An 11355-nucleotide genomic window follows, 5' to 3' on the forward strand; every position below is an offset into this window, starting at 1 on the left:
ATACTGACATAATGTGCTCCTATTACGATGTGCTAAGAAAAGCACAGCCTTTGGCACCTTCCCAATAATGCACAACCTCAATCCAATCATAAGCATGTATCAGAAAACCCCAAACTGAGAAACATTCTACAAAACAACTGATCAGTACTCTGTCATGGCAAGGTCATGAGAGACAAGAAAAACTGAGGAATACATTGGAAGAGCCTGCCTAAGGAGCCATGATGACTAAGTGTAATGTGGAATCCTGAAGGAGATCCTGGGACAGAAAAAGGACATCACTGGAAAAACCTAGTGAAATCCAAGTAAGTTCTGTACTTTAGTTAGTAACATTGAGCTGAGGTTGATTTCTTAGTGTTGACAAATGGTCTACAGTTATGTAAGACGCTAACCTAAGGGGAAGCTGAGAGAAGAGTATACAGGAACTCTCTATACTAATTTTGCAACTTTTCTGTAAGATTAAAATAATCTTTTAAAACTGGCATTAAAAAATTAAAACAAAAAAGGAATAGGATAACATAAAATGCTATTGTGATACAAAATTTTCAATGAAATTGACATTATTATAAGATAATGTTAATTACCAAATTTAACTCAAGAAGCTTAGGAAAAGTTGAATAGAAAATAACCATGAAAGAAATGGAAGTTATAGGAAAACAACTGCAACAACCTTTCACTATAACCTCCACCATCAATGGACATAGCAAATTTTGATATATAAATTTTTATATCATTAAAAACCATAATTCTTACTTAAATTGTTCTAAAATATAGATAAGATTAACAAGTTTCTAAATTCATTCTGTGAGGTTCACGAAACAAAATATGTAGACCTGCAAAGATATTTCATTAGGAAAAATTTTCAGTTAACATCTAACTAATCAACACTGTGTTAGAAGAATAATATATCATGTTGAGAGAGGATTGCAAGCACGGTTCAGTATTAGGAAATACTGAACCCTACTTCTACTATTGACCTTCTACCCCTGCTGATGGCCTCAAAATTTTTACTGAGAAGTTCAAGGAAATCAGAAAAGAACTGTCTCACCTTAACAGCCACCAAGGTGACTAACCCACAGGCAATTCTAGCCCTATTTTCTGGTTTCTCTCCCATTATAGTTGAAGCCTTCTTCCTCCTTTTACTTCTACTCTGAATTTCAACCCACATTGGCTAGTCAAGGATTTTGCTAGCTTACTCCCACACCAATTCCACTCTTGCTCCAAAAGTCTATTCTCTACCCCCATTCATTTTAAGATCACATTATTCTTCCATTCCAAAATTTCCAATGTATTACCACCATTTTATTCCATCAGAACAAAATCCAAATTTGTTACTATGGCCAACACCCTACATGATTGGCTGTCTCTGAACTTGCTGACTTCTCTACTTAATTCTATACTCCATTCTAGACCCACTGATCTTCCTGGTATTCCTCCAACATACCAAGCTTGTTCCTACCTTTATCAATCATGCTTCCTCACTTTATTCAAATCAGCTCAAATTTCACCACTTCGAAGCCTTCTCTGAATACACAAAAACCGTCCATCTCGTTAACCTGCTTTTTAAAAAAAGTTTTCTTCTGGTAGATTTTTTTAAAGACCTAATACGTTTTAGAGCAGTTCTAGGTTTATAACAAAATTGAGAGGAGGGTACAGAGATTTCCCATGTACTCATGTCCCCACATTTGCATATCCTTTCCCATTATCAGTATCACTCACAAGAGTGGTATATTTATTTAAATTGATGAACCACATTGACATATCATAGTCATCTGAAGTCCATACTTCCCCTTCAGGTTCACTCTTGGTGTTGTATATTCTGTGGGTTTGAACAAATGGATAATGACATGCACTCATCATTATAACCTCATACAGAGCATTTTCACTGTCCTAAAACTCCTTCTGCTGTACCTGTTCATCTCCCTGCCTACCCCCACAGCCGTGGAAGCCACTGATCTTTTTATTGTCTCCATAATTTTGCCTTTTCTAGAATGTCATATAGTTGGAAGCACACAGTATGTAGCCTTTTCAAATTGACTTCTTTCACTTAGTAATATGCATTGAAGTTTCCTCAGTGTCTTTTTGTGGATTAAAAGCTAATTTCTTTTTAGCACTGAATAATATCTCATTGTCTGGATGTACCACAGTTTATTTATCCACTCACCTGCTAAAAGCCATCTTAGTCGCTTCCAAGTTTGGGCAGTTATGAATATTGCAGCTATAAGTATGCATTTGCAGGTTTTTGTGTGGACACAAGCTTTCAACTCCTTTGGGTGAAGTACCAAGGAGTGTGATTCCTGGATCATAATGGCAGTAGTGTTTCATTTTATAAGGAACTGCCAAACTGTCATCCAAAGTGGCTGTACCATTTCAAATTCCCATCAGCAATGAATGAGAGTTCCTGTTACTCCACATCCTCACCAGCATTTGGTTTGTCAGTGTGCTGGGTTTTGACGATTCTAACAAGTATGTAGTAATATCTCATTGCTGTTTTAAATTGCATTCTCTTGGTGATATGTGATGTGGAGGATCTTTTCATATGCTTGTTGCCATCGGTATGTTTTCTTTGGTGGGTTACACGCTAAGGTCTTTGGCCCATTTTCTAATCAAGTTCTTTGTTTTCTTATTGTTGAGTTTTAAGAATTCTTTGTTATATTTTGGATAACAGTCCTTTATCAAATGGGTCTTTTTGTAAATATTTCTCCCAGTCTATGACTCCTCTTCCAACTCTCTTTAACTGTCTCTTTTACATAGCAAAAGTTTTTAATTTTAAAGAATCTGGCTTCTTAACTATTTCTTTCATGTATTGTGTTTTTGGTGTGATATCTAAAAAGGCGTGCTTTTTCAAAAAAAAATTAATAGTCTTCACTGTCAGATGGCCAGCATTCAAGAGCCCTACCTCTTGGTCGTCACGGTCTTGTGTAGTCCCCCACCAGATTATATCAGGATTGGCCTGTGGGACTGATGGCACACTGACGGCAGAAATGGCGGTATGTCACTTGTAAGACTGAGTTACAGAGGACATTGTGGCATCGTCCTGGTCACTCTCTCTTGTTCTTCAATCTCAGTCTTTCTCTCCCCCCCTCTCTCTTTCTCATCACTTGCTTTGGGAGAAGCCAGGTGCCTTAGCCCTATGAAGAGGACCCATCCTTTACAGGTGAGTCTCTTGGATCTTCCCATTTGGTTTCACAGAGGGGAAAGCACCAAGAGGGGTGGAGAGGAAAAAGTCTTCTACTTCCAGTCCTTCACTTCCCACTTGGCTTCTGATAACAACTTCACTCTCCCCAAGTTGTTTCTAACCTGGATGGAGGTGGGCTGAATGACAGGGGTGGGTCTGCTTCCTCCTAGTAAGCCCTGCAGTGAGGTGTCCAGCTCCAGGTGCTCAAGAGTCTTTGGTAGTGACTATTTTTAAAATGAGAAAGATTTTGTTTATAGGTGGATCATATAATCACCAAGGTCAACTCTACTCTGTAGAGTTAAATTACACTTACATTTCCTTCCTTGAAAAACTTTTTGTTTTCCTAGAGTTAATAATCATCTTTTTCTTCATTTGCTTGGTTTCCTTTCACATCTAAGTCTTCCTGCAACCTCCAACAGACCTGTTAAATCTCTCTCAGCACAATCTTTTTCACCCTCAAACTTGTCAGATAATTTGCTTTTGTCCTGGAAATTCCCTTTTCGCCTTCTTAAGTAGGATGATGTACGTCCTGGGTTAAAGAAAGCCTTTCTTGGTTTTCTTCTTTGTTTGAAGTACGTCCTACCATATCTTCTTACGAATGAGTGCATGAGAGGCAAAATATTTAGAGATTTTTATGTCTGAGAATGACTTTAGTCTAGGCTTATGGTCAATTCATAATCTGACTGGATATAAGATTCTACGTTAAAATTATTTTTACTCAGAATTTTTACAACACAATTCCTGACTTCCACTGTTGTTCCACTATCATTCTGATTCTCAGTTCTTTGCATATGACTGCTTTTCTCACTGAGAACTTCGGAATCATCTTTTTATCCCTAACATTTAATTACATATATGTTGATGTGGATCTTTTTTCCATTTCTTGTACTGGGCACTCAGGATTCCCAGAGGGTCTTCTGTCCTGGGACCTGTACTTTAAAAGAGGCCCCACACAAACACCAAAACAAAGGCATTGTTTTTTTCTTTCACTTTCATTAGAAAATATTTTTAAAGTTCAGCAAGTAAATTAAAAAAACAGGAATTGTGGGAGAGGGGCACAATTGAACATGGGGTCCCCAAGGCCTGAATATGCAGGATTGAGAATGTGTAAAGGTTCAGAATAAGTTCACAGCTTCTGCCCTGGGGCATCAGACCAAAAAAAAAAGTCTACTTTTGCTTAAATTTAGTCACCTCAAATCAATCAAAAGCATGAAGGCAGGGCTTCCCCGGTGGCGCAGTGGTTGCAAGTCCGCCTGCCGATGCAGGGAACGCGGGTTCGTGCCCCGGTCCGGGAGGATCCCATGTGCCGCGGAGCGGCTGGGCCCGTGAGCCGTGGCCGCTGAGCCTGCGCATCCGGAGCCTGTGCTCCGCAACGGGAGAGGCCACAACGGTGAGAGGCCCGCATAATGAAAAAAAAAAAAAAAAAAAAAAAAGCATGAAGGCAGACAGGTTCTCTCCCCCCCCCCGCCCCCCCCACCACTGTAACTGCACTCCCAGTCACTCCTGTGTTCAGTGGTATAGTCTGGGGAGGTGCTTAAAAATTCCTGGAAATCCTAAATCAGAACTGAGGCAAGAGGGAGGAAAACTTGCCCAGCAGGTTCCCACAGGAGCTTGACCAGGTCAGCCCTGGGCCCGACCAGCTTCCAACCTGCTGTTCCAGCAGACACCCTGCCCCTTCCCTCCTCCCAGCTTGCAGGGACAGTGTCCATTCAGGGGAGCTCATGGCTCCCTTGGTCTCTAGGGTTGGTCTAAAAGGCAGTCAGTCTCCAAGGAACAGGCTTCGGGAGCCAGACAACATGGGGAACGTGACCTGAACCTAGGGTCTGTCTTGGTTTGTAACTTGTGAATATTTAGAGGTATGTATGCAGGCCTTCATTTGTATTCCTGCACTGGACCCTGCAATGTTAAGTGTGAGCCTTTGGATAATAACTGGACGCCCTCAACATGGAGGGTCATCCTTAAATTCTGGAAAACGTGTTGTAGTGTTTCATTGATCATTTCTTTCCCAACATATTCTGTTTTCTTTGAAATTTGTGTTAGTTGAATTTTTTCTCACCTATTGAGCATCTCTTTGCATTTTTGCTCTATTTTATGGAGGAGTTCTTAACTTCATCTTCTATTGAACTTATCAACTAAATTTACAAGGACCAATATTTCTTTTTATCTTCTGGTTGACTCTTTATTTAATAGCATCCCATTCTTGTTTGAAAGATGCAATATGTATTCTTTTTCCCTCAGAATATATTAATTACAGTTTCTTAAAGGTTTCTTCTACTCCTCATACTGTCTGTTTCCTCTGAATTCTCCTTTTACTGTTTCTTTACTTGAGTCTTATTTGATAGAGATTTTCCTCAAATGTCTGGTGATTCTCTGCTTTCTGTTCATACATCGGAGTTAGACACCAAGACGATCAGAGAACTCTATGTGCATTGAAAGAAATTTGTAGAATCATGGACCTCACAGTAGGATGATTGAGGGGCATAATAGCTATTTTGTTGAAACTTATCTCCAGGTGCTGTCTCTGAGACAGCTCTGAGTCTTCAGAAGAATCTTCCCGTCTCCTGCTTGGCAGGCATAATCCTCACTGCTGGCACTTTACAGCTGGCCAGGGTAAGAGGTTGGACATCTCTCCATTTATTTTATAGGCTTTCACTTGATTATCCTGTTTTTTGAATAGCATCTCACTCATATCTTCTTCCATAACAGTTGTCCCCAACTGTCCCGTGCCTCTCTGGTTCAGTTTTTCTAGACAATAAACCTACTCTCTCCTGCTGCAATAAGGGAGGATATGAACCTGTTTCCAGTCACCTGTCTCCCCACCATCATCACTCCTCCTCCAGTCTAATCTTCGCATGCCTTGTGTCTACAGTCCTTGAGCCTCTCCCGGGTTCTGTAAGACCATTGGCTTACTTCTATTTGGTACCACTGTCCCTGCCCCAAGACGTGCACAGCTACTGGAGTAAGTTTTTCTCCTTTCTGTTATGTCATTAACCATTCTGCTGGTTTTCAGTCCTTATAAATTGTGGCTGTTAATTGTCCTGTACGTTTTATCAGAGATGATGTTTGCATTTCTGTTTCTTTTCTTGTTGTTCTTGTTTGGACTTTGAGAAGAAAGGGATAGGAAATGTTTTTACTATTAACACATAAGTCGCTCTCAGTTATGTTAAGGAAAAAATTGACCAATAGGCTAAAAAATCAAAACAAAGCCTGACAAAGGCTTATAAACCAAGGCTTCTGTTCCCATCCTTCCAGTCAAACAGCTCACACCAGGGTAACCAATGACTTCCAGCTTGCTGAAACATGTCAGTGGGTATGTTTCAATCTTCATCTTAACTTGCTTCTCAGAAGCAATGGACATTATTTACAATTCTGTCCTTCTTAAAACACTCTCTTCCTTTGGCTCCATGATACTGTGTGTACCTGTTTCATAGTCTTAACTCTCTGGTTGCTCTACTCCTTACTTCTTTCATTTATCAGATATTTATTGAGTCCCTCTTTTACACCAGCTATTTTACTAGGAGTTTAGGATGAATATAAAAATCATGATTCCCACCATCTAGGAGTTAAAACCTTGCATGTCCTTTGCAGATGCATATGTTTCCATTTAGCCATGAAATTATGAAATTCCTCTAACTTTGTTTTAGATTCTTTTCTCACTATATACTATCTCCTTAGAAAAGTTCATACTAAAAAAAAAAAAAAAAAAGTTACTGTGTGAGGCAGCAGATGTGTTAACTTGATTGTGGTAATCATTTCACAATGTATGTGTATATCAAATCATCACACCATACATTTCAATTCTATACAATTTTTTAAAATATAGAACACTTCATAAATTTATGTGTCATCCTTGTGCAGGGTCCATGCTAATCTTCTCTGTATCATTCCAATTTTATTACATGTGCTGCCAAAGTGAGCACTATATACAATTTTATTCATCAATTATACTTCAATAAAACTGGAAAAAATAAAAATAAGAACTCATCCTTGCCCACAGCTTCAATTATTATCTATGTGCCATGATACAAAGTTCTGTGTCTTGCCAAGACCTCTACTGAGCTTCACACCTTTACCTGTATGACATCTTCATTTAAATATTTTAAAGGCACCACTCAGTACAGTATTTCCAAAACAAAATTAATCTGATAATCCTAACTCTAGAGACCACCATCCAACCACTCATGCAATACAAAATCTATAGCTTTAGCTCTGTGTCATTCCATACAAGATCCACCACCAATTTTTGTCCCCTTTCTAAATATTTCTCAACTTGTCTCTATCTCTATCACCACCTCCATTCACCTGTGCTCTACAGTATCCTCCCTACTTGGTGACCTGTAACCATTTTTGCTTTTCCTCCCAATTCTTTTCCAAGCTGTAGTCCACAGGCAGGGTTAGCTTTTCAAACCATATATGTGATAATGCAATCTGTGTCCACAACAAAAACCTATTCTGTCCAGCCAGAGGACTAGGAAACAGACAGCCTAGCATGGCAGAAAACATTTAGACAATAATCCCTCTTCTACAGTCAAACACCACAGAAAAAGCTATGGCCCCAAGTGGGGAGCCTAGACTTCCACACATGCCCGGCTGTAACAAGATGCCCAAACCTGTGCCAGAGTAAAGTTAGAGAAGACTGAGGAGGAACTGGAACTTTCATCGCCATTTAGCAGTTTAAGACCCTCATTTTCCCCCCACCCCACAGAGTTAGTGGCGACCAGATGGGGAGTCTGGACGTCCTCCCTCATCCAACAGTAATGAAGCACTCCCTCCTTTCCATACTGGGGTGGTGTCAGTGGAGACTACATGGAAAGCAGTAACAAGACACCCCTACTGCTCCCAGACAGGGTGATATCAGTGGAGGCCTTGTGAGGAGCCCGAATTCCATCCTTCACCAGGCAATTGTGGGGAACCCCTCCCCTGCTTGGGAGTCAACACAAGTTGAGGGGGAGATCTTTACTTCTACCCCTACCTGCCAGTAATTCAGTACCTCCACCTTTTATCTGCTGGAGTAGTATCACAGAAATCCAGCTAAGACAGAAGATTTAAATAAGATCCAGAGTCTCTAATACCTAAAATATCCTGTTTCAATTGAAAATCATTCATCATACTAAGAATCAGGAAAATCTCAACCCTAATGAAAAAGACAATCAGTAGATGCCAGATGAAAAGGCCAGAGATATTAGAATTATCTGACAAAGAGTTTCAAGCAGTTGTCATAAAAATGCTTCAATGAGCAATTACAGACATGCTTAAAACAACTGAAATAAAACTCAGCAAAGAAATAAAAAGTCTCAGCAAATAATCAAAATGTATAGCAGAACCAAAAGGAAATTTCAGAACTGAAAATCAGAATAACCAAAATTTTAAAACTTAATGGAAGGGCTCAACAGCAGAGGAAAACAATCTGTGAACTTGAAGGACAGAACAATAGAAATGACTCAATCTGAATAACTGAACAACAGAGAGAAAAGAGACAGAGCAACAAACAAACAAAACAAAAAACCTCTCAGCGTCCTGCAGGAGTATAACAAAAGGCCTAATATTCACATCATCTGAATCCCAGAAAAAGAAGACATATAGGGCAGACCTGAGAAAAAACTAAAAGAAATAATCGCTGAAAACTTCCCAAATTTGGCAGAAGACTTAAGCCTAAAGATTCAAAAAGGCAAGCAAATTCCAACCAAGATAAACCCAAAGAAATCCACACCAAGACACATCATAGTCAAATATTTGAAAATAAAGACAAAGAAAAAAATCCTGAAAGCAGCAAGAGGAAGAACTTATCTATAGGGGAAAAACAATACAAATTGCAGAAAACATGAAAGCCAGTAAGAAGTGGCACAATACTTTTTAAGTACTGAAAGAAAAGAACTGGCAATACTGATTTTCATATAGTAAATTTATCTCTCAGGAATGAAAGGGAAATAAAGACATTGGATGAAGGAAAATAAGAGTTTGTCACCAGCAGATCTACCTGAAAAGAATGGCTAAAGAAAGTTCTCTAAACAGAAAGAAAATGTTGAAAGAAGGAACTATGGAACATCAAGAAGAAGAAAACAATGGAAAGGGGGAAATATGGGCTGATAAAATACATCTTCCTTTTTCTTTTGAACTTTCTAAATATGTTTGACAGTTAAAGCAAAAATTATCTAATACTCTCTGATATGACTCTAAATGTGTGTAGAGAAGTATTTAAAACAATTATAAGCAGAGGAGGGTAAAGGAAGACATACAGGGAGGCAAGATTTCTACAGTTCACTCAAAGTAGTAAAATACTGACCCTCTTAGACTATGAAAATGTATGTGTATATAATGTAACACCTACAACAACCACTAAAAAAAAAAAAAGCTGTACAAAGAGATACCCTCAAAATACTATAGATAAACCAAAATGGAATTTAAAAAAATATTCAAGTAGCCCACAGGAAGGCAAAACATAGAAAATAGAGAAATAACAAGATAAACAGAAAACAAAAAGTAAAATGGTGCACGTAAGCCCCAAACATATCAATAATTACATTAAATGTAAATGGGCTAAAGTAAACAAAATGCTTGAAAATTGGGGAGGTTCTGGACTAGAGAAACAGAATAACCTACACCAGTATAAAAATTTGCCCAATATTTGTATTTATTTATAAATCGCACACACTTTATGTAAACCCATCTAACATTGTTCAAAAATAGGATAACGCCTGTCAAGGGCCACCACCAAGTCTCTTTCAGACATCCAAGGATTAGAAAATTACTGAAAACAAAAGGTTAAAGATTCTCAGAAAAACCACATCCTGTAGAAGCACAGCCAGCCCAAATACAACTGTGAACCAAAACAGATGTGAACCCCCTCCCTCTTTCCTGCACCTTGCCCTTTAAAGCACAATAAAAGACTCACCCCCACCCACCACCCTTCAGGGCCAACACCACTCTATGCATTTGGCCCCTCTCCTCCCTTGGGGAGTGAATAAAAACTTTCTTTTCTACCCTTGTTAATACTTCTGTGAATTTTTTCACAACCCACAGTCAGCTCACCTAACATTTTATGTTAAATATTTTTTAATATTTTATATAATTAATTTTTGGTACAAATGAATTAATTTTGTACAATTAGTAATAGCATACAGAACTTGCACACAGTGTAAAGAACTCATATAGAGGTCTCAGCTCAGGCCAGGCCTTCAGTGGTAGCTATTATTACGAGGACAGAAACTGGGTAGGGCTTCTCATCATTTGCAGCATGATGCTCTCTCCAGCCCTGGGTAAAAAATGGTTCGACTTTACAACCATTCCATATGCATACAGCCATGCTGTTTTTCACTTTTGGAACAGCATTCAGTAAATTACGTGAGATATTCAACACTTTATTATAAAACTGGCTTTGGCCAATCAGATGATTTTGACCAACAGTGGCTGATGTAAGTGTTCTGAGCACGTTTAAGTAGGCTAGGCTAAGCTATGACATTCGGTAGGTTAGATGTATTAAATGTATTTTCGACTTAGGATATTTTCAACTTACAATGGGTACTGGGTGCATAACCCCATGGTAGGTTGAGGAAGATCTGTATATACTCTTCCTAACTGACCTCTCTAAACCCATAGCTTCAACTGCCACTTACACCAGGATCAGTAAATACTAAGCAGACATGCTACAAATTCCCCCTTCAACCAATCCCCCAGTTTGGCTCGACTCACCTCTATTCTCTAGGTAACCACTTAAACTGTACAGTTGGAATTTGAAATGAAAACTTTTTTCCATTCTGGATAGTTACCAATGAGTGCCTATTTTGAGTCCACTAACACTTTTTCTTAGCTAAATTTCACAAATCATTCCAATGGTCCATCATAAAATTCCATGCTGAAATCCACTTGAAATTAAAAAGAAAATGTGGGAAGAGAAATTGGAAAAATAGTCACTGACTGAACAGAAATAGTTTTATATCCTTAAAAGAGATCAGTGGAGGCCTTGGCACTACTTTCCTATTTAGATGAAAAGCCCTGAGACAAGCGGCTTGATGGAGCCAGGCTAAGGAATACTCAAATATGATGTGCTCCGGTACAAGCCCATGTGATAGATCACTGATGACATGGAATACTTCTCCCTGAGGCAAACTAATAAATTAATAATTCTTTACATTAATGATCCCCAAATCAGTGTATTATTTGTTGAAATATATTAAGAAGTA

General features: G+C 38.7%; 1 long non-coding RNA gene and 1 other non-coding gene across 2 annotated transcripts in view; one reads left to right on the forward strand and one right to left on the reverse strand.

The window, feature by feature from the left end:
* The window catches only part of LOC136792252 (uncharacterized), a 39916-nt gene that overhangs the window by 5773 nt on the left and 22788 nt on the right, over positions 1 to 11355 (forward strand). Inside the window, exon 2 of the long non-coding RNA XR_010835763.1 lies at positions 163 to 302. This is a non-coding gene — a long non-coding RNA (uncharacterized lncRNA). The remainder of the gene's footprint in view (positions 1 to 162; positions 303 to 11355) is intronic.
* On the reverse strand, positions 6989 to 7095 carry LOC131767551 (U6 spliceosomal RNA). Its single transcript, XR_009338755.1, has one exon. It is a non-coding gene; the product is annotated as a U6 spliceosomal RNA (small nuclear RNA).

This window comes from Kogia breviceps, chromosome 12 (assembly GCF_026419965.1).
Source record: "Kogia breviceps isolate mKogBre1 chromosome 12, mKogBre1 haplotype 1, whole genome shotgun sequence".
In the NCBI taxonomy this organism is placed as follows: Eukaryota; Metazoa; Chordata; class Mammalia; order Artiodactyla; family Physeteridae; genus Kogia; species Kogia breviceps.